The sequence below is a fragment of the Ursus maritimus genome, unplaced genomic scaffold, assembly GCF_017311325.1.
Source record: "Ursus maritimus isolate PB19 unplaced genomic scaffold, ASM1731132v1 scaffold_1, whole genome shotgun sequence".
Taxonomy (NCBI): domain Eukaryota; kingdom Metazoa; phylum Chordata; class Mammalia; order Carnivora; family Ursidae; genus Ursus; species Ursus maritimus.
This window is the reverse complement of record NW_024423343.1, coordinates 50,540,135-50,563,414: the sequence shown is the minus strand read 5'-3', so window position 1 is coordinate 50,563,414 and position 23,280 is coordinate 50,540,135. Positions and strand designations below refer to the sequence as shown.

The 23,280-nt window shown below is 37.2% G+C and overlaps 1 long non-coding RNA gene across 1 annotated transcript in view; it reads left to right on the top strand.

Annotated features, from left to right (window-relative positions):
• LOC103659635 overlaps positions 1–23,280 on the top strand; it is a 72,636-nt gene that overhangs the window by 13,009 nt on the left and 36,347 nt on the right. The window contains exons 2-3 of the long non-coding RNA XR_567566.2: positions 17,378–17,582; positions 22,219–22,478. This is a non-coding gene — a long non-coding RNA (uncharacterized LOC103659635). The remainder of the gene's footprint in view (positions 1–17,377; positions 17,583–22,218; positions 22,479–23,280) is intronic.

Below are 23,280 nucleotides of genomic sequence, written 5' to 3'. Positions count from 1 at the left end.
TCTAGTTTGAAATTTTAGAAAGTTAACGAGGACAGTGTTACGGTAGATGGGCTTGGAAGTGATGGAACGATGGGCAATTTTCTCTGAGCTAATCAGCAGAGAGTATCTTGAATGATCCGTGGCACATGTTTTGAGTATAGGGTGAGATCAGATGAGTTTGCAAGCCAAGTATTTGCCATTCCAAATCAATGTAACTCTGTCGTGACCATAGGATTTTATGATTCTATCATATGTTTTTCCTAAGTACTTTTTCTTTACTTGTGCTTTTAGCCTCTCCAGTCACGTTTCAGTTTGATGCCAAACATCTCTTAGAAATTACTCCATGCCCTGACTTCACCATCTTTCTGCAGCTAGAGAGTCTTCCAAACCCAGCCTTATCTACCCTCCACTTAACTAAAGTTTATCCAGACTTCAAAACGATATCCTCGTGGCTTGGAAATTTAAGTAAATAAGTAACGAGTGATACTGTAGCCCTACCAGTCAGGCAAACTGGTAGTACCTTTATCACTAGTTGGTATTCTTGGCTGAGTTTTATTTCAAAATCTCATTGTAGAAAGAATAGTTGAATGAAGGAAAAAGATATGTCCTGATACTAGAATTTAACAACCCTACTTTTAACTCAGAGGCAGGTTTTGTTTTTATTTAGTTTAGTTTATTTTCTTTTGCTTGTATTTAGTATAAAGATATCCACTTTCTTCAGTTTTTTTTTTAGTAAGTTTTTTATTTTTCTTTCCTTTCAGCTGTTGCTGACAGTGAGTCTTGTCACCCATCCCACAAAAGCCAAAAGAGGGAGGTAGACATTTACTGCCTCTTGGTCATCCAGCACCCCTTCTCCATTCTTCTCATTCTTTCCTTTGGGGAATTGTCTTTTCCTCATTGTGTGCAGTTCTACTTGGTGCTAAAGCTGGGTGCTTTCCCTTCTATTTCTTCCACTAGATTCCATTAGGCCTTGAAGTCTAAGGAAAATGCTATTTGGAGCAAATGACGTTTAAACAAAAGATAAGAGTCTGGGTGAAGGCTCTATACCGTCAACGGTCATTTCTAATAATGGCATTGATCCCTGATAACTAGAAGCAGAGGTTGAAAGCCCCCCCCCAGCTTTTTTTAATGATTTATTTATTTATTTTAGAGAGGGAGAGCTGGGAGGGGATAGAGGGAGAGAGAGAATTGTAAGCAGGCTCCATACCCACCATGGTGCCCATGCGGGTCTCAATCTCACAACCCGAGATCATGACCTGAGCCGAAACTAAGAGTCAGATGCTTAATCGACTGAGCCACCCAGGTGTCCCAGAGGTTGAAAGCCTTTTAGAAGATTACAGAAACACAGAGAATTCAACTCTGTCTGCTCCCTCCACCTTCATACCGGTTCCTCAACCTAGTTTTGCCCCTGCCTTTAGAAGGACTAGACAAACAGGCTTGTGTTGTGGCATCTTGAAAGCAGGAATGGGTAACTTGGCCAGATAGTAATGGTCCTAATGTAAAGGCAGCTATGCCTGGTATCAGCCATAAGACCTTGAACTTCAGGGCCATTTTGTCTGCCCCAGACAACTAGCTAGCTAAAAATGACTTCCAGCTGTCATTGAGATGCACCAGGTTTAAAAATGTTAAAAGGACAAAAAATATTTTTTTAAATTATGGCAGTGTAGTAATTGCATTGTCTATGGCCATTAAAATAGCAATTACATTTGTTTATCATGGCAAGAATCATATGATTTTAGATACAAGAGATTTCAGAATGAAAATTTCCATCAGGCACCTGGATATGTTAAAATATTTGGATACTAGGCATTGTGATAAAGTATTTCATCACAAAATACAAAGAATTGTTGAGAGAGAAAAAAGAAAACATTGTTGAGTGCAGAAAAAGTATTACCAGGGCAAATACTATCCTCATATAGTTTTTATTAAATAGTATATGTAGGAGGTGGAAGGAAATGCCTTATGACCCGTGTATTTGTCTGACGATGCCATACAAACTCCGATCAGGCTTTGAAATTCCTTTTTCTCTATTTATGTTTCCCAAATCCTCATAAAGCATTCCCCAAATACTCAGAACAACATGGACGCTGTTCTCTCTACAAGTTCACAAACACTGAGGCAGTGACCATCCTCTTCCTCAGCAAGGATATCAGCCATAATCTATTCTGAAGGACTTCCTTCTCATGTCCCTTCTCCCTTTTGAAATCCAGTTGCCAGAAATGGTTAGTCTCTTGGAGTTAACCCAGGCTGCTGTCAGCAGGCATTTTTAAGTTGATATCTGAGAGCGTCATGGAGCATAAGCGTTTTCTCTGGTTTGACTTTATGTGCACATGAGGCCAAAGGAGGTTTACACTTGACTATTACTAGATGCAGCTGATTTAAAAAAAATTTTTGACTAAAGTGCAGTGCCTTTTTTTTTATATCAGCAATTCTTGTCCCTAGCTGGGGGCTCTGAGATTTGCAGATTTTTTTTTTTTTGCTTTTTTTTTCCTTCTGTATGTAGCCTACAATATCCTGATACAAAAGGCGTATCCAGTTTCAATGGTCTATTATTCTATGTATATTTTGATGGTATTCCATGCCAATAAGTAACAGTAGCAATAACAAAAAGCAAAACAACAATGCAAGAAAAGCTATTGTTTTCCACGGTATTGTTAATTCTTTTATCTTAAAATAGTGAAAGTATGCCTTTTTACACTTCACAATTGGAAAACACAGTAGCTCCGAAGAGATTTTATATTTGAAGAATTAGCATATGTTATTGCTGCCTTACTCAAGCAGACCCTGAACAGGATTCTGGGAGACAGATGCTTAGTTGTTGATTGGCTTTCTACAATGATATGACACTTTGTCACTGAGCACTGCCCATTTGGCCCATATTTCCCTGACCCACCCCACTCCACACTCCAATTAAGTCTGGCAGTGTTAAGTCTGAGAAGCCATTTTGCTCAGCTGGTAGTCTCGTAGGGCTCTGTGATTAAATATGTTATGATAGGACTCAATACATACACATTCTAGTCTGTGGAGTTTCCATTTTATATCAAAGGGGGATCAGTAGTAAAAGAATAACAGGTGACAATATACTATTCTGAGGATAGAAAATGTTCAGATGGCTACTACCTTCACTGGGAGGTAGTATAATGAACTTCAAGATTAAGACCACAGATTTTGGTCTAGGATTCAGTTCCCAGCTCTGGCTCCCCTGTTTCCTTATTCATGAAACAGAGATAATAATAGCATCTATCTTCAGGGTTGTTTTGACATGTATATATAGTAACTACACTACATATATATCAAGTTAAAGTTAAAAGACCTATAAAAGTATATATAAATATATTACTATATAAATATACTATAAAAAGTATATAAAGTATATTAATATATATTATTAATAATTATTAATAAATACATACTCGTATGTATTTATTAATATATTTTATATTACAATATAAACATTGATATGTAAAAAAGTCCGTAAGAAGAACTTTGGGCAGTGGCTCCCATAAAGTGTTTATTAAATGCTAGTAATATCATTACTGTCATTATATTCTGTCACATGTAAGCCTATATATATAGTATGAAATCAAAGGTCATACTGCTCTTCCCAATAAGAGCAGAACTGAAATAATGTTCCTCCCCTTACCACCTTGAATTAGATCCATGTAATAGAAAACCGTAATAATAGTGACTTTAAAAAAGGTAAAAGTTTATTTCCCTCTCATACAGAAGAAATCTGGGCTTCGGTGGCCCAGGCTGCTGTGACAGCCACATGGTCATCGAGAATCCACAATGCTTTGCTTTTTTGGCTCCCATTCCACCCTCAAGTTTACCTCATAATTCCAGACGGTAATCAGAACTCCATTCCCACATCTGCAGTTCAAACATTAGGACGAGGGAACAAAACATTAAATATCCCTGCTGAATCCATTCCCTTTGAGCAGCCTACCCAGAATTCTGTTTCACTTCCTGGGCTGGCACCTCATTTGGTCACATCTACATGTAAGAGAGGAAGAAAACTATAGTCCTTAGGTTGCTTGCTTTCTACCCCAAATAAATATTTGCTCCTGAAGAAGAGGGAGAGGATGAATATTGGACGGCAACTTGCGTTCTCTACTCCTTCTTCATTTGTGGCGGGAAAAGTGAGAAGTTCTATCTGAGCACGGATGCATAACCTCGAACTACTGAAAAGCTGATGCTAGGCTCAAACGTGGGGCCCAGGCTTCCTCTACGTGGCAGCCACTTAGGCTGACTTACTTGATCCAGGAATAAAAGGGTTATAGAGGAATGTCCATAATATAAAGCAGAGATCAGAAGATTATACACTTTATAAATCAATGACCCCTTTGTACTCTTTAGCCATTTCATTATGGGTTTTCTCTTCGTATTGCTCAGAGCATTTGGCCTTGTTGACCCCCAGCAAGTTGTGAATTAGCCCATTCATCTTAAAGAGAAAAAGGGATATCTAGTGTAGTACATGTTACATATTCTTTATTTGAAATGTAATAATTTCTCAAGAGAATGTGTTTACTTGCGCAATTTTGTCATCAGCTTATCGAAAGTATCCATAGACTTAAGAATACATGTTAAACTGATGTAGTTGTGAAATACCATTCGTAATCATTTTCCCCTAACTATACATAAGTGCTGAAAATTGAGCTTAATTTTTCTTAGCTAGATAAACATAGCCAAAGTGTTGCTTGATTTAGATTCAAACATATAATCTGAAAACAGAGACTTCAATTCTAGTGTTTTCCTAAAGAATGTTTGGGAACAGGAAAAGTGGTAAATTTTTTTTCCTTTATTTTTTTAAAGACTTTATTTATTTGAGAGAGAGAGACAGAACAAGCACAAGGTGCTGAGGGGCAGGGAAAAACAGACTCCCTGCTCAGCAGGGAGCCCGATGTGGGGCTCAATCCCAGCACCCTGGGATCATGACCTGAGCCAAAGGCAATCGCTTAACTGACTGAGCCACCCAGTTGCCCCGTTTTTTCATTTAATTAAAAGAAGGACTCTTAACATTTTATTATTTTTATCTGGCCTATGTAAGTATCTGCAAACTCTCTTTGGAGGAAGAGTTGATTCAATTTTTAAACTTGTTATTTCTGATGGTCTTGGATTAACAACTATTCAAGGATCCTGAATTTATAAATGAGCTATGTTGTGACAGTGGTGTGTAAGATGAAAGACAATATACATAATCTTAGCTACTTCTGGTTATAATAATTTTGGAAAACATTGCATTCATTTCATAGCAATACAATTAGGACTAAAACTGAAAATCTGAATAAAATGAAAAATTAAAATGGCCTATTAAGAAATGTCTACAAAGAACTTGGAGGAATTGTTTTGACTATTTGTATCTAAAGATCTAAAAGATGGGGAGGGAAAAATCATCACCATACAATGGAAATCAGGTTAAAAGACAAACACATACAAAAGAGCAATTGACATTGAAGAAACCCGGATAAAAAAAGAAGGGATGCTGAGTTCAGAAGTCAAAGGCCTTCGCTGAAGACAAGGTCTCTTTGCTTCTGAGGCTCCACCACCTTGTGATTCCCCAACAAAGGACTATTCTTTGACTGAATTACCACTCTTACTCCTGTGACCCTATTTCCTTTCCCCGAAACTTAGTCTGACCTCCCTTTCAAAAGAGAAACATTTAACTCCCCAGAATCTCTCTCAACCTAGGTCTACAGGCTAGAGATCCTCCAGGAAATTTCTCTTGACTTTAGAGATCACATGTTCTGGAAAATCCCACTGTATTCTAAGAGAACCATTTCAAGTCACAATTTAATGAGGAGTGATGTTGTCAGATGCAGGGAGACAGGTGGAATATTTTCTGGGTTCAGGGACACCTAACTTCCTACCCTTTATAAACTCTGTGTAATCAATAAAAATTCAATAAAAACATGAAAAAGTGAAACTTCATAATTTGAACAGTACTAACTCAGGGCCCTTCAGATGTTGATTGAGTCAAAATGTACCTTTTTCTAATCAGGGAAGCCATGTACAAAGGCTGTTTTCGAAAGCCAGAGGACCAGCACTACTAAACAGACCATCTAGGACAGCTGTGCAAGTTCAACAGTGAAATAATGAGACATTCCAGACTGCTGCCATTTGATATGAGGTGCCCAGACAAGGTCTCTGAGGCAGTAAAACAAGGGTCGGTAACACAATGAGAAAAAAAAAAAAATAGTGTGAATGGAATGAGTAATACTGAATGGAATTAAGATTCTACACTTGCTTCACCAAAGATTTATAATCAAGAAAATCTCAAACCTAAATAAAGTAAGGCCTGGAATGTTGGAAAGCTTCAAGAGATGGGAACATGTGTGAGGCTGCCAAATGGGTCATTGTTTCTAAAAATGATGTGTCCCAAGATGACAGCAGACGTGTTTTTCAGACAACTGGCATTCATTTATGTGATTGCTCCAATACTTTCTTCTTTCTTGATTCGTCCAGAATCTGTTCTGTTCTGACAAGGCTGGAGAGGAATCCACATGTGTTGCCAAATTGAACATTGTGACCGTTAGGGGGTTTAGGTTTTATGAATATCATTTTCATTTGGTAAATGTTGCTACAATATTTAGGGAAGGAAGAAGAAATAGGTCCGATTGAGCATGCATTCAGTAGTCAGTTCAGAAAGCTCAGAGGCTAGAAACAGCTTCCTGTGAATGAGCTCTTTTTATGTAAGTTCAAAGGACTAATTATTATTTGTATATTTTAGTTGTTTTTCCTCCTGATTATTCCTTAAGGTCTTTCCAATGGCATTTGCCTTTGATTAGCATCTGTTAAATTTTATTGTGTTCTCGTATGATTTGTTGGCTTTATCAGTGGTAGTTGGAAATGGTTTCAGTGTAGGGCTACTCATTATTTTCCAAAGACTGATTTCCAGAAAATTTACATGCTGTCTTCCCTTATATCCTTGCGGTTTCCTCACTCCTACATCTACCCCAGGCAGCTGCTTTCTGCGTCCCTGTCTTAATTAAACGGGTCGCTATTTACACAAAGCTAGCAGTCATCCTCTATCATAGCTCTTTTACCCCCACATGCAATCAATCACCCAATCTTGACGGTTCTGCTGCAGACATGTCTTCAAAATCTGTTGCTTCTTCTCCTTTCTTATCATCTCTCTACGAGGCTATTGAAATGACTTTCTCGCTGGCCTCCCTGTCGTGATTCTGCAGTCCCTTTTTCCTCCCCCCTCACATCCCTCCCGGCTACTACTGGCCATCATAGGCAAGACCTACAGAGTTGATTCTCTGGTTAAGACTTCCTTCCATTCATCTCCCATTGCCTGCAGGATACACTGCAGTCACTAGGGTGGTACCAAGGCCATTTCTTATCCTACCTCAATTCCTTTCCAGCCTCATCTCCTGCTACATCCTCCCATGCCCTCTGCTTCTAAGCACTGACCATCTCACTATTCTCTAAAATTCTATGCCCTTTTATGACTCTGTGTCTTGACATGCAGACCTTGAGCCTCAAAAGCCTTTCCTCACTCTCTCTGTCATTCTTTTCTTTTTTTAATGAGATTCAGTCCAAATGTCTCTTTACCGTGATAGCTTTCCCTGCGGTACCTGGCAGAGTGTGCTGTTCCTTGAAGTCTGTTGAGACCTATAGTACAGAAACCTATGTTATGACATGTGCCATGTTCCGTGTGGAATCACCTTACTATGTGGCTGCCTCTGAACCTTCTGTGAGCTCTATGATAGCAAAACCTGTTTTATTCATCTTTTTATACCCACCTCCAAGCATGGGTCCTGGCACAAAGCAGGGGCTCAGAAAGAGTTTGGGTATCATGTGATTTTGTAAGGCAGACATTTCAGATTGCTTATAAGCTTTAATAATAGCAAGTCTTCTGTCGGCATTCTGAGAAAATCCTACACACAAGAAATGATTTTTAGTAGCAAGAAATTTCTGCATAAAATCAACAAATGAGGCTACAATACCATGATCATAAATGGGAAAATGCCCAGCTAACATCCATCCATCCATCTACCCATTCATTCAACAAATATTTTTGAGTGTCCACTCAGTGCCAGGTGCTATGCCACATGCATCAACAAGAACAGCTCTGGGGAAAGACTGAGAAGTCTTTACAGGCATGACTGGAAACTCAACTAATTCTACCAGCAATATTCTCTGGGCAAATGAGCAATAGTGTGTATGTGTGTGTACATATATACACACACATATATAATATATAAGAGTGGCATTTGAAATGTTTAACCATCAGTCAGGTAGATACATTTATTTTACCCTGAAGCCCTTATCTACAGGAAAGGTGTGCTGGCATGACGTGAGAAGAGATAGGAGAAGGCACAGTAAGACGATCTACCAGCAAGCCAAGGACTTAGGGTGCAGCTTTGAAGAGAGATTTTAAGCCTCTCCATCTCTCTTTCTTTCCAACCTCACAGGGGGGGAAAAATCAGTAATGAATTAGAGATCGAAGCATCTGATTTTTTTATTGTTTGAGTAGCCACACACCATTGGCAACTGTTTTCTAGAGGCTATCAGTCTTTGTGCTGGAAAACACTGTATTACTTTAAAAAAAAAAGTGGCTTTTTTGTGAAAAGCGGGGCAATGGTCAACCAAGAAAGATGATAAACCCAACTCTTACCGGCAGAGCTGATAATGATCAGTCGGTTGCGTGCTATTTCACAGCTGATACCTCTTCCAACAACAACAAACAAAAAAAGGAAAAAAAATGATATTAATTGCAAAAGTTTCACAGATGTCTGCAGCAGTTGACCAGAGCTCCTGGGTTATTGCTTGTCAGACTATTAATGGGCTTGGCTAACCATGACAGTCATTACTTTTCCCCCTCCTGTGAGCTACTTTCTGTGTAATTTATGCATAGGTTTTGCCAAGATTTGACAACTTTCAGGATATTAACATAAAATTAGACTGCCGAGCTGAACAATGGGTGGCTTTAAAATTAGCTGTGGTGGAAACCAAGCAAACAGAATTGGCTTTTCCTTTACATTGCTAAGTTTATTATCGATGTCTTCCTTTCCACATGTAAGAGATCATGTCAGCAATTCTGTACAGATTAGAGGAAGGAGGAAGGTCTGAGAGAAGCATGCTACCCTTTGACCTTGGAGAAGAAGCTGTTGTAAGCCAGGCAAGCTCCCGCGAGTTAAAATGCCTGACAATGGCTGAAATGAACTTGTGCAGCAACCATTCCTGAAATTTATCAGAACACACCCACATTTTGAAGCTCATCTGAGAGGAGAACCTTCCCTTTGCCATCTCTCAGTTCCACACAGCTTGCTCTTGAATGCCATTACAGAATGCGATGTGCGTGTTAATAAGCCAGGACATCTGGTAACCAGCTTTTTTCTGATTCATTAACCGACTCTGCTTCTGTGGCCAGCGGGGATGAGAGGAGAAACTGGAAGGTTTTGCTTTTAGCAAATGGGCACTTGATATATGCCTTGCTTCTTTGGTCTTGCCTCAACTTTTCAACTTTACTCCAAGGTCAGCATTTAAATATTTGCAAGCAACCTTTGGTGAGCAGTGTCTTGTCCCATATAGAAAACACATAGTACATAAATCATTCTATATAGTCTGAGAATGCAGAAAAGAGGAAACGAATCTTAGAAATCGTGTAGCCTAAATCCTATTTTAAGGCAGATCAGGAAGTAAAGAACTTGCTGGATCACTCAAGTATGGTTGTGACAAAGCAGGGCACAGACTCCGTATCCCTTGATCCCCCTTCCAGTCTTTCTACCTCAGCACGTTGTTTTTGCTAACTTTTGTTTTGTTCATTTGCCTTATGGTTAGTTTTTAAGTCACCAGTGTCTGCCTGATTTTTCTTTTCTGACCTCCCATTTGTATGCCTTTAGAACAACGAAGCGGACTACAAGTGCCGAATCAGTCCTCCTGCCTCCCCTAATAAGTGATTAGGGACCCATTCAAGCATTTATAAAAGGTACTTAGGGATAGTTAATTTAAACTTTTGAAGAATGGACAACTTCAATCCAGGTTGTGAGTAACCCTAGGGAACAGAATTAACTAACTAGAATATGAGAGAACTCAAATAGAAAATAGATTAGGTTCTAAAAACCTCCCAATAATTAAGATGTTTAAAATTAAAAAAAAATAATAATACAACAAGAACAAACTACTGTCCCCCTCAGAAATTTTTTAAAAAGCAAAAAAACCTTCTTATTGAAGTAAACTAGGTCTGAATGCTCAAGAGAGTGATTCGAGTAAAAGAAGTCTGACTTGATGATACATGTTGGGCGATGAAATGGACAATGAAGTTTCCATATGCTGTTTTTATGCAGTAATTAGAAACTGTCACACACCGTTTCATTTTTTCATTTCCTTGGGCTTATTTGCATGTTGGAACTTCCTTTGGAGCAGAATGGAGAGCATCAAACTGGCACCCAGTTGAAATGAGGAGCAGCGGCTCGTGGGCGTCCCCCCCAGCTCCGAGGCAGGAGGGAAGCCAGGGGCAGGTAGCGCGGGCGCGCGGAGGACGGCGAGGCTGCCAGCGGTGCAGCTGCCCTGGACGCTGTTCACATGGCGCCTCCGCCTGCCCGGGTCCGAACGCTAACCGAGCCCTCCCGTCGGTCATTACGAAGCACTTTGGCTCCCCGAAGCTGCTCTCCCTCTTCAAGCACTTTCATTCCATCCCAATTATCTTTCCTTTTCTATTTGCCTGGGCAGACTTGAAGGCAGGTACCCTGTCTTCCCTACTGCCAGGCACAATACGGTTCCCACGGGGCCTTAGCAAATCTAAATAAATAACCTTTTCAGGTCTGGATTCTTATTTTCTATCTTTTTCTGTCTTTTTAAAAATTCATCAGCAGGGGCACCTGGGTGGCTCAGTCTGTTAAGCTTTCAGCTCAGGTCATGATCCCGGGGTCCTGGGCTCACACCTCCTGTCAGGCTCCCTGCTCAGCAGGCAGTCTGCTTCTCCCTCTCCCTCTGCCCCTCCCCCCTGCTCATGCCTTCTCTTTCTTTCTCTGTCTCAAATAAATAAAAATCTTTGAAAAAATAAAATCATCCGCATTGTAAAAACAAAAAATTAGTCCAAGCAGTTTCCATTTAATAAGGATTGTAGCTAGAAGCTGTAAACTCCAGAAGTCTTTTGAATGTCAACTGCATTCTAAAAATCTGCTGCTTTCTTTTACTAAGCTGTTACTAGCAAAATGAGAAATCCCAGGAAGCTGGGAGTAGAAAGAAACTTCATTTGTCTAAGATGGATTATCTATCTACCTGGACAGCTATTCAACGGAATATTAAAAGACCTGAAACTGTAAGAAGAATTGAATTAAGTGGGCATGATTTGACTTACAATACAGTCAAAGAGTTTCCTAATACCACAGTGTTGTCAGAAAGAAATTCCTTGAGAAGTTTAAAATGCCATCTTAATTAAAATCATTTAAGTAAATTATTTATTTAAAAATAAGCATCAAGAAAAACAAACCTCTGATTAATTCCACCTCCAGAAACAAGCCTTATTACTATTTTGATCCTTGACTTTTTCGTGTGTGAATATATAGATACATTTATATATAAATTGTTCTCAAAAAGGTTGACTAATAATAAACTAGTGCTTTGTAATATGGTTTTGGCATAAAAGACACCAAGAACATTTTTTTTTCATGACCAGTATTTCTATTACATCATTTTAATGGCTGTATAGTGTTCTAGAATGTAGGTATTCCATATTTTATTTAGGCAGTCTCCTTTTTTTAAAGACATCTAGATGTTCTAAAATTTTTCCTATTACAATCAATGTGATGACCATCATTGAACATTCACCTTAAGCATTTCTTTATTTCTTTGGGATCTATTTTCAGAAGTAGAAGTGACTGGTAAGAGGTTTTGCCCATTTTTAAGGCTTTTGATACATATTGCCATTTGCCTTCCAGAAAAGTTGTATTAATTTAGAATCCCACCAGCAGAGCATGGCACACTTGTTTCCTCACTCCCCTGCCAACACTCAGCATTATGGTTCTTTTTAATCTTTGCTAATCTGAGGAGTGAAAAATGGTGTGTCTTTGTTGTTTTAATTCATTCATTCCTGAAACCAGAATTTCTGCAGCTAGAATGGCACCTACTCGCTCCTATACATAATTGCATGTCAGTCGTTATACCTAGAATTCATTATTACTTGTATTTTCTAGTACCTTCAGGGGTTTACAGCAGGTAAAACTAATCTGTTTAGGCCACAAGGCTGTTCGGTCTCCTAGGAAAATACAGATTTATGCAAATAAGGCATGGGGGCTATCTTCTTCCTTGTGTCTGGGAAAATACAAAATACAATGACATTTAAAAGCCATGCTTTGCTTGGTGCTGAGGGAGAAAGGCGTGAGCTGGTTGGAAGATAACCGTGCTATTGGTCAGCCTGGGGGATGGCATACATTGGCTACGGCACAACTGCTAGAGGTGACTGTGTTGGTATCTGTAACATGTTGATGTGTGAAGTGAAAAAATGAATCCTATTCCTCAGGAGAGTCCTGCATATGTCAAGTATATTGTCTCATTAAGCCAATCCATTTATCAACCCGCTGAATGCCAATTAAATTGCACAGGATGGTGCAGGTATATGGTGGGCTATTGGTGCCAAACTTTATTACAGCTGAGCTTTGCTGGCGCAGTATGTTCCACCCAGCAAAATGGCAGGCGTATCAAAGCCAAATTAAATGTTCTTGAAATAATGCCTTTAAAGAGGACGAAATGCCACAACCTGGCAGAAGAGAATGTGAAATGTAATGTCAGTTCTTAGTGTACTTTTAGTTCCAATGAAGATGTCAAGGCTCAGATCCAGCCAGTGCCAAATGTCTTCACAGCGTGCAAATTAGATCAGTGTAATTTCATCAGGAGAATGATCAGACTCTGCTGTAGCTATGGTTGAATTCACTGCTTCTGCCGAGGGCTGGGCTGAGGACTGGGGGCCAGCTGAGCTCACACTGCCATCCTCAGAAAGAGAGGGAATCTGGTTTAATGTATTGTTCTCTTGATGCCACCGTTGAAAGTCAGCCCCACCTCTCAGAAATATTGCTAAATGAGCATCTAACATAGATTACGTTGATTTTTTTTGGAATTAAAAAAAAAATCTGTTCAGTGAAAATTAAACCCCAAGTAAGTAAAATACTAAGCTAGCTGCCAGGAGGTATTAGAAGCAGAAGAGTTTTATGTTTGTGATTAAACATGAGATTTGTCTGAAAACATCAATATTGGTATTAAATACTTAGAGTATTCAAATTCCAGGTATGTTTGGAAATATATATCATCTAATACATTGATATAATGTTGCATATTAAGAGGCACTAGAGATAAATAAATTGGTTATACGAAATAAACAATACTGAAAATTTCTAACTAAAAAAAAAAGCCCATCAAGAATGTTGCAACTTATATGCAGCGTTAAGTGTAGTAGAAATGGGTCAGGGTAGGTATCTTGGGAAAAACACTATAAGTGACTTAACATTTGGAACAAATTGAGATGAACCAATTTTATAACAAAAGGATACTTCTCATCCTAAAATTGTTTACTTTTTTGAAATCGTTTCTTAATGCAGCACTGTTCAATGTATTCCTGAAATGTTATTTTAGTTTAAGAATGGATTTTTCTTTTCTTTTTCACATCTAGTTTTCTATCAGAGTAATAGTTTCAGGTTTCCTTTTGGATTTGTTACTGTATCCTCAGGAAAGACAAAGCAGGTATCCCCACACTTGGGTGGAAGCAAAAGCACCTAGAGAATTTTCCGTGTTTCATGTTTAAAGAAGTTGTGGTTGATTTGCAGCCTTTTCAAACCATGCACATTATGCTAATGCAATAATTAAGCACATTGTTTTAATTTTATTTGCATAATATTTTTAAATGGTTATTGTATGATCTTTATAAGATAAACAATGCTAACTAATGAAAAGGAAAATAAAAAATTACCATTACCCACCATGCAGACATAACAATGCTAATAGTTTGTATTTGTTTTTTCTAGTCTTTAGTCAGTATACACCTGATTTTTTCCAATTGAGATTCTATTGTCTATATAGTTTATCTCCTGCTCTTAACATAGCATGAGCATTTCCTATGCCAATAAACAGTCTTTAAAATGATTTTAATGGTACAGAATACTCTATTGTATGTAACCTTCCCTATTTTTGGATATTTGTATTAGTATTTAGCTATTTACCTTCACAGTGAGCATACTTACAAATAAATTTTTGTCTATATCTAATTAACTTAGGGCAAATTCCTAAGAGTTGAGGAATTACAAAGTCAAATGTATGAATTTCAAGGTTCTTGTTACTACCATGCTATTTCTCAGAAGCTACGCATAAATCTATTATTTGTAGCCCTCCCAAAAAATTCCTTGACAAAATGAGATTCATTAAACAATTCATATTTTATATACCACCATCTATATTATCACTTCTACATTTCAAATCTTAAATAGAAATGGGATGAAAAATAATTCAAAATACTCTAAAACTACCTGAAGTCTGAGACTAAGATTATGGCTATCTTCCTTCTGTTATTGCTCTTCACTAATGAAAAATGTGCATTCTCAGTTACCGGAAACTAATTTAAGTGATTGATTCAATTATTGTGGAACACAGTGAAAGTCAATGAAAATGATTTTCCCAGCCTTGAAACTATTTTGACATTCTCCCTGTATATTTACGTGGTATAGACAAACCAATAATTTACTAAAAGCTAGTGTTACTTTGAATTACTTTTCATTCCTGTATATTTCTTCAAAATCATTTAGAGTCTCTACTGGGGAACTTTCTTTCATTTTCTACTTTAGCAAAAGGCACAAAACCCAAGGCTATCTCTGGGGCTTGCCAAGGCCCAGATGCCAAGCCTTGGAACATTCTAGTAGCAACATCTGGCCTTTTGGTGAGCTCCACAGGCACTTGTGCACTCAGCTCAGAATTGCCTCTGGGGATGTCACATAGGAAATAATCCACTGATACTTGGGCTGGGTGTTCTCTGAGGAAACATTTGTCTTTCTGCTCACTTTGAATATATAGCAGATAATGTTAGAGTTATCAATTATGTGGAAAAATAATGTCTTCTATACAAAACAATTTGTTTTAAAATCTTGCTTCGTTACTTTAATTGGTAGTGTTGCATTCCCACCTAGTTTCCAGCTGTTTGTGACATTTTTCAGGAGTCAGGAGAGACAATGACTATTTCCATTCTGGATAATTTTTGAACTGCAACAAATTTATGAAAAGTGACCATATTTGCATTTAGAAGTGGCTTAAATTATTGATGGTAATTGAGAAAAAGATACCTCCAAGATATTTCCTCAAAAATAACCTTCCTCGTTGATTGTGTTAAGAATTTCCTAGGTTATCTCTGATGCTGTGATCCACTCTGATAATTGGTTTCCTGTCATTAGATGGCTGAAGATCTGTTTTAATGTCTTTTTCAATCAAGAGATTAAAATCTATGTTCAAACAACACCAGTAATTAATTTAAAGTTATTATCAATTTAGCATAAAGAGCAATCCCAACTGTTTCCCTTTTTGAGTATGCAAGATTAATCAGACACAAGAAAAAATACAATTAATGTATTGCCTCCAACAATTTTCTGTTTTTCAAGGGAACAGACAAAAAATGCATTTACAATATTTGCCTGGTAGTGAAAAACAAGACCTAATATCATGTCAAAAACACAACACAAAAACTGATAAATCTTTATCCTATCGTTTTTAGAAGTTGCTACAAGATTTTAGCTTTTTTTTTTTTTTAAGATTTTATTTATTTATTTGACAGAGATAGAGACAGCCAATGAGAGAGGGAACACAAGCAGGGGGAGTGGGAGAGGACGAAGCAGGCTCATAGCAGAGGAGCCTGATGTGGGGCTCGATCCCATAACGCCGGGATCACGCCCTGAGCCGAAGGCAGACACTTAAGCGCTGTGCCACCCAGGCGCCCCTAGATTTTAGCTTCTTAATAAATTCTGTCTATTGTAAAATTACTGTGTAGTTCATTTTCTTTGATAATGTACAGTTCAAATTTTTATACTTCCTTTAAAGTGTATTTTCCAAGAAAGTTTAAAAGCAGAAATTTGTTTCCATCCATTTGGAGAGTTTGATATTTTTTTAGTATTTTTCAAAGAAAACATTGTTTATATAATCTTGAGTTGCAGTACTGACTGAGTGATTAGTATTTTCTAGCATAGATTCAGAATGTGTACGTATAAATGTTTTATTTCTGCAATAAAATCAGACTCTCTGTTAGGTATCAATTGAATATTTACCCACCTTTCAAAAGAAGTAGGAAAAATCCCTCTATGAGGACCATTTAAATGTAGTTCCCCTACAGTGTCTAAATGATTGAGATTGAGGCTCAATATGATAGAATGTGGATTGATGGTTCTTAAGCAAACCCAATGCAATAGGAATTATTGATTGGGTAGTAAAATTGCAGCAGTCAGTTGAAGACATTCAGGTTTTGGTATTTCCGCTTTCTTATAAAGGGGATAATTTCTTTTTTAACTAAAGACTCAGAAACAACTAAATTAGCCCACATAACATGAGTTAATATATCCTGTTTTGTAAAACTATCAACTTGAACAAAACTATAACCAATTACCATATGAACCAGGCAACTAGTAAGTCTTTTGGTGTACGCTTGGCACCGAGCTCAAATTCAATGACCCAGAAACTACCAAACTGCATTTAACTTTGCTCTTTTCCCTTCAAACCTATCCTTTCTTTCAGTTCTTAAATATGCACTTTCTCATTGGCTTCTTATTCCTGTGGATGGGGTCTAAATTCCATAATGCTATTGCTGGTCACAACTTTCTCTTGCCACTGGCTTCACTCATCAGTGGGGCATTGGGGTTAGATTAGCCTTGCTCCACTTGTCTGTTCTGGCTTTGAATCAAATGGTCACTCTAATAGTCTGAACAAAGCGGGGAAAAAATACTTTTATTTTGTCCCTATAGGAAGAAAAATGTCTTTAGGCTAGAAATCAGCAACCCAGATGTGGCTGGGACAATCATCAGTCTCTGCTTTGGCACTGTCACAGACAATCCCTTAGACCCATATTTTCCTCCACTTGAGAGCAGTGACAGCACCAGCATATAGTCGAGCTAGTGCCTTACACTGAAGCAATCAACTGCAGCGTGGGTGTGGATACCAGGTGGGAGCAGGGAGGTGGAGACAGAGACCTACCTAACTGGAAGGGTGGCTACACTCAGAGATAGAGAACTGCAGAGTTGCAAGCTTAACATAGGGTAAGAATATTCAGGCCTTGAAATCCTCCTAGGCCTTGGGATTAAGAAGTAATTATAACTTTTTGTAAAGAGAAGTGACATTCATGCAACTACCGGCTGCTTGGAATTTTCCAGTTTTATCTTCGTTGTATTTTTCTCTTCCCATACCCTTCATTATCCCTTATTTCTTTTAGCTCTTCTCTTCAAAAGCTGTCTCCTGAGGTGACATCAGCAAGGTGGAAAAGCAAGAACCTCTGAAAATGTTCTCCTCCATAAAAGCAATGAGAAAGCTGGGGGGGGGGGGAAATGATCAAATCAACTTTTGCATAACTTTGGAAATTAACTAAAGGATTTCAGCACTTCACGAAGAGTTCATTCAAGAAAAAGATTGGAATCACGGTAAGAGCAGAGAGTTTGTGGCGTTTTAACTTGCAATGTTCTTATCTTCACTCCCTGGCTCAGTGGTAGCCTTGAAAATTAACAGCCCATAATCACAGTGAAACCCAGCAGTCTGGCAGCCACTGGAAGGAGCAGAACACAGTTGAAGCTCCTTCAAAGTCCCATTCCCCCCATTCCCCGAGAACTGTCATTGGTTGACCTATTCAGTGGTTCTCTTGCAAGGTCATCCTTATCTGATCTAACTAGGAGATTCACCGCTGTGAAAAGTCTTTTCTTTGGGGCATTTGTAAAAGACAATACAGGAAATTGGTAACATTGTGGTTGCCTGGGTCATGGATAACAGTTGGAGCAAAAAACAGGCTAACCGGTAAGCTTAAAGGGAAAAATTGGGAAATATGTTCATAGGGGTTTGGCAAGCTGTAACATATCCCTGGAGATCTAGAAAGTTGTGCACATGCCCGGGGCTGTGTACAATTTTCAGGAACAACCCAAAAAGATGCTAAGTGCTCACTCTTGGCTGCCCTTGAGGTTCTGTCCAAGCTGGCCGTAGTGGCCGAGGCAGAGTTCCCAACTGCCTGGCTCAGTGATGAAGGCATACCCCAACATGCACATAGAGCCCTTTGTCAACCATTTGGAGCGTCATTGGTTCCAGGCTTTAGAGGAAATCTCTGCCTAATTATTAGCTGACTGCTAACCTAAATGATCAGAACTTTCAGTGGCCAAAAATGACAAAGAATACAGACTTCATAGAATTAGGTCAGAAAGATCACCAAACAGCAACAAACAGCAATAGCAACAAACCCTGGGGAGGCAGAGATTCTAATTTCATAGTTCCTACATTATATTATTTATAATGTCAAATTTTCAACAAAAATTTATGACACATGCAGAGAAGTAAGAAATTTGACCCATAACATGAAAAAAGTCCATCAATAGCAAATGTATCTTAGAAAGTTCAGATATTGGACTGATGAGACAAAGACTTGAAATCACCTCTCTAAATATATTCAAAGAACTAAAAGAAGCCATGTGTAAAGAACAAGAAGAAAGTATGGGAATGAGGTCTCATTATGAATGTAGTTTATTGCTTATAGGATACTTAGCTGTCATTCTTTTTCTTCCAGCATTTTGAATATTCATTCCTCAGCTTTCCAACCTTCATGGTTTCTAATGAGAAGTCAGCTGTTAATTATATTGAGGATTCCTTGTATGAGATGTTTCCTCCTGGAAAGCAGGATGTCTTCACTTCATTTGCCTTAGAGCGATTTTATAGGTTTCTTTTCTTAAAAAAAAAACAAAACGCAAATTAATAACTAGTGGTTCCTATGTATAACTTGACTAATGAATTGTAGGACTGTTTCCTTTGATAAGTATGATCTTTATAGACTCTGCCAGACATACAATATTATCATTTTAAATATTAATGATGTTAGGAAAACTCGTCTAAAACTTAGGAATTAGACAAAGTAGGATTACATGTTCTTTCAATGTTATATTGAAGTATCCACAGAACCACTCAAAGATTATTTAAGGGATTGGAGCTTTGTTTATTTGACTCTTAACTACTGATTAAGGCCCAGGCTCTGTGAAGTTTCATATTACCAATATATATATTGGTAGAGATGCAAATGAATTCTTCCTAGTAGAAAATATGATTGTATTGAATGTAGACTAGTATGTTGTTTTGTATTTAACCTAGCAATCTTATTTTGACTTTCCTTTTTCATTTCCTATAAATATCCAGGTCCTGAAATACTCAGGATCAATTTTATCATCCTGATGGCTCAGTCATTAGTCAGTTTAATAAATATTAGACATACGCTTGTTCTGTATTTGTGTAAGATTATGTTGTTTCCTTTTACATTTCACAGTACTAAACTAAGTTGGCCAATTTGCAGAAATCATTTCAAGAATCGTGCCATAATTAGTTTTTTAACCCCGAAACATTTTTCAGAGAAGTCCATATTTAAAGAAAAGTGTGAAACTTGCCTGTTTCAAAACAACCTACTTTCTCCTGATCCAATGCATTAAGTGTGCAGTAGAGAGCCTCACAGGCATATACCCCTTTCTGCATCTATTTCTACAAAGGCATGTGAATTCTGTGTCCTTCTCCACCCACAGGCAGGTCCTTGAGGAGATATTTATGAAGTGGGGAAATAAAGGACTCCAATTCAAATGATGTAATAGCAAATCTTATTAATGAAATCCATGTGAAATTCTTGACATTCATTTTCCCTTAATTAAATGTCTGATCATGATGCCCAGATGTTAGATGTTAGACTTTTTTTTTTTTTAATGTGAGCATGTAATATGTAAACTTTCGGTCTTCTTCTTTTGGAGATTTAAATTATTACCCATTTTGGAATTCCCTCAAGTTATACTATATCCTCAAATGATTTCTTACCCAACAAGTGTTAACAAAAATGCTGTTGAATGAAATTTATTCACTATGTTGAAAAATGCTGAAATGATAGAATAACCAAAAAATGCAACTTGAATTGTTGGTCTCTACATCTATAATTATTGTCCAGAAAAAATATTAAAAAACAAATTGCTATATAGTCAAAAAGGAAAAATGTGCTTCAAAAATTGTGTATACGAACTGGAAGATGACAGACACCATGTACGCAGGTCTTAAGAAAAATAGAGAAGGAAAAACAAGGATGTCATCAGTTTTGCTAAAGCCAGGAGGCTTGCAGGGTGACCACAGAGCCAGGTAGACTTGAATTCTTGACATTATAGTCCCTGGCTTATTACCTTTGGTGTAGTAACTATAGACTTACTCCTGATACCATATTTACTTTAAAAATTATTCTGCTTTATGAATTCTGTGGATTCTCAACTTTTTGTTTTGGATCACATATCTCTAAACACCAATATCATACTTTCGAAGTTTTCCTTTGAGTTTTTCAGGTTTTTTGTTTGTTTTTTGTATTTTATTTAAAGATGAAAGTCTGACTTACATAAAAACACTTCAAATGGAAGTTTAACATTCTTCTTGGAAAATAAGGGCTGTTTTTATGCCACAATGTAAATAATGAGCCCAAGAACAATTCTATTTTTGGTGAATTTGCATGTTTTGATAACTTTTTCAGAAATGGGTCTTTGGTTTCTGCTTTAGTTCAGACAAGAAGCAAAGGATTTTCTGTATAAAATATTTTTCAATATGCTTAATTGCTACAGTTGAAGTTTCTTTTATTTCCCTAATGAATTACTTCCCTATTATGAAGAAATGACTCTCTAAAGGACAATCATTTATTACACCTGAGCCTTCCTGGTCCCAGTTGTACCACATGCTGCTCAATAATTTGCAATGATTTAGGAAGATTGCCATAACCACTCAATTAAACAATGGCTTTGGATGCAACCTATAGCATGAGGCACATCCTTAGTACACATTTAGAACTGTCTTGTTAATTAGAATCCAGCAACCACTGTGTTCGGAATATCCCATAGACAGCAGACATCCTATCCTGGAGGACTGAAAGTAGTCACTTGTTTTCTTTGATCCAACAAGCTGATGTAGGGGTGCCATAGAGTAGAAATAGAGCCATGGGGAGATGAAGTAGACTAAGGTTTAGGAAACTGGATTTCTGTTTCTGGCTCTATTGCTTTTTGGTTTTTGATCCTTGGGTAATATTCTCTGAGCTTTAGTTTCCTCCTTTATATAAAATGTGAGCTATAGCTGATACATTCTTAGGCATTTTACTAATCAATGTAACACCTCTACGTAACTTAAAAATATTTTGCAAAATGTTACCAAGGTATTTATGAAAAGTCTCAATAGCTTATTTCCATGTAGCATTCTAAAGCAACATGATGAGAAATCAAGCACTGCAAGACAGGATAACTAATTTAAAACTGTAAATGTCAAAATTTGTAATTGCTTCTCGGCATATGATATAGAATTGATAGGCAATGTAGTTTAACTAACAGTAATTTTATGGCAAAAATCGACGTTCCCATGGGGAAAATAGACACATGTCCATATGTCCAGGTAATGAAGTCTGAACGATAAAGGAAATATGAACGAATGCTGAAAACAAATTTTATTGAATTCACAGTTATGCCTTGGACCAGTCCTATATTATTAATATTTGAAATAAGCCCCTTATGTTTACTATTTTAGATCATAGAAATTACCTAGAATATATTCAACAAACAACATATAGTCTTCTAATAGATAAAATCACTTCATACATAATTAAAACAGATTTAAAGTGAACACTAACCTTAACTTCTTTTTTATTATGTCATCTCTATAATGAACTATTTGTAAAATTCAATGTGTAATATTCATTATCTTTTTTTTGCCTTCATAGGTCTATTTAAATGAAGTAAATGAATATTAATTTACATAGACCATAATGTCTATGACAATATTACTGTATAAATCTCTTTGCATAATACCTAGTATGGCACAATAGAAATTTGAAACACTTTGTGATGTCTCCCCATAGAGTGCAAAGATTATGAATTTTGGAGTTGGCATATCTAGTTTGTTTTCTAATAATTTCTGACTGATAATGAACAAGCCAGTTAGAGTTTCTGAGACATTTTGCTCATTTGTAGAACCAGGCATAATATTGTCCAGAGTCTTTTTGATGTGTAATAATATAATGATATTTATTTTCAGGGTAGTATCTATGAACATTCTTCAAATACATTATTATTCCCATCTCCCCAGACATTCTTTAAGAACATGAAGGGAATTTGCTTGTTTGAGAAGGAATGGGGAAGGAGATGGAGGAGGACTGCAAGGACCAGGGAGCATTTTGCAGTTTTTCAAAATATAACATGTGAAGCTCATCTCTTTAAAAAGAAAAGCACTATTTAAAACAAAGACTGTAACAAGAGACAAGGAAGGACATCACATAATGATAAAGGAATTGACAAGTGAGTATAACAATTATAAATATCTATGCACCCAACATAGGAGCACCTAAATACATAAAGCAAATATTAACAGACATAAAGGGAGAGATTGATAATAATACACTAAAGCAGGAGACTTCAACACCCCAATTATATCAGTGATAGATCCTCCAGACAGAAAATCAATAAAGAAACAGTGGCTTTGAATGACACATTAGAACAGATGGACATAACAGATATTTACAGAACATTCCATTCCAGAATAGCAGAATACAGATTCTTTTCAAGTGTACATCGAACATTCTCCAGGGTAGGTCACATGTTAGACCACAAAACAAGTCTCCATAAATTTAAGAAGATTGAAATCATATCAAGCATCTTTTCCAACTGCAATGGTATGAAACTAAAAATCAATTTAAAAACCCCACAATCGTATAGGTTAAACAACATGTTACTAAACAATGAATAGGTCAATGAAGAAATCAAAGAAGAAATAAAAAAATGCTTATAGACAAATGAAAACAATAACACAATGGTCCAAAATCTTTGGGACTCAGTGAAAGCAGTTCTAAGGAGGAAGTTTATTGTGATACAGGCCTACCTCAAAAAACAATAAAAATCTCAAATAATCACCTATCTGTACACTTGGAGAAACTGGAAAATGAAGAATAAACAAAGACCAAATTGAGTAGAAGGACAGAAATAATAAAGATCATGGAGGAAATAAATGAAATAGAGACTGAAAAAATAATAGGAAAGATCAATGAAGCCAAGAGCTGGTTCTTTGAAAAGATAAAATTGAGAAAGCTTTAGCCAGACTCAT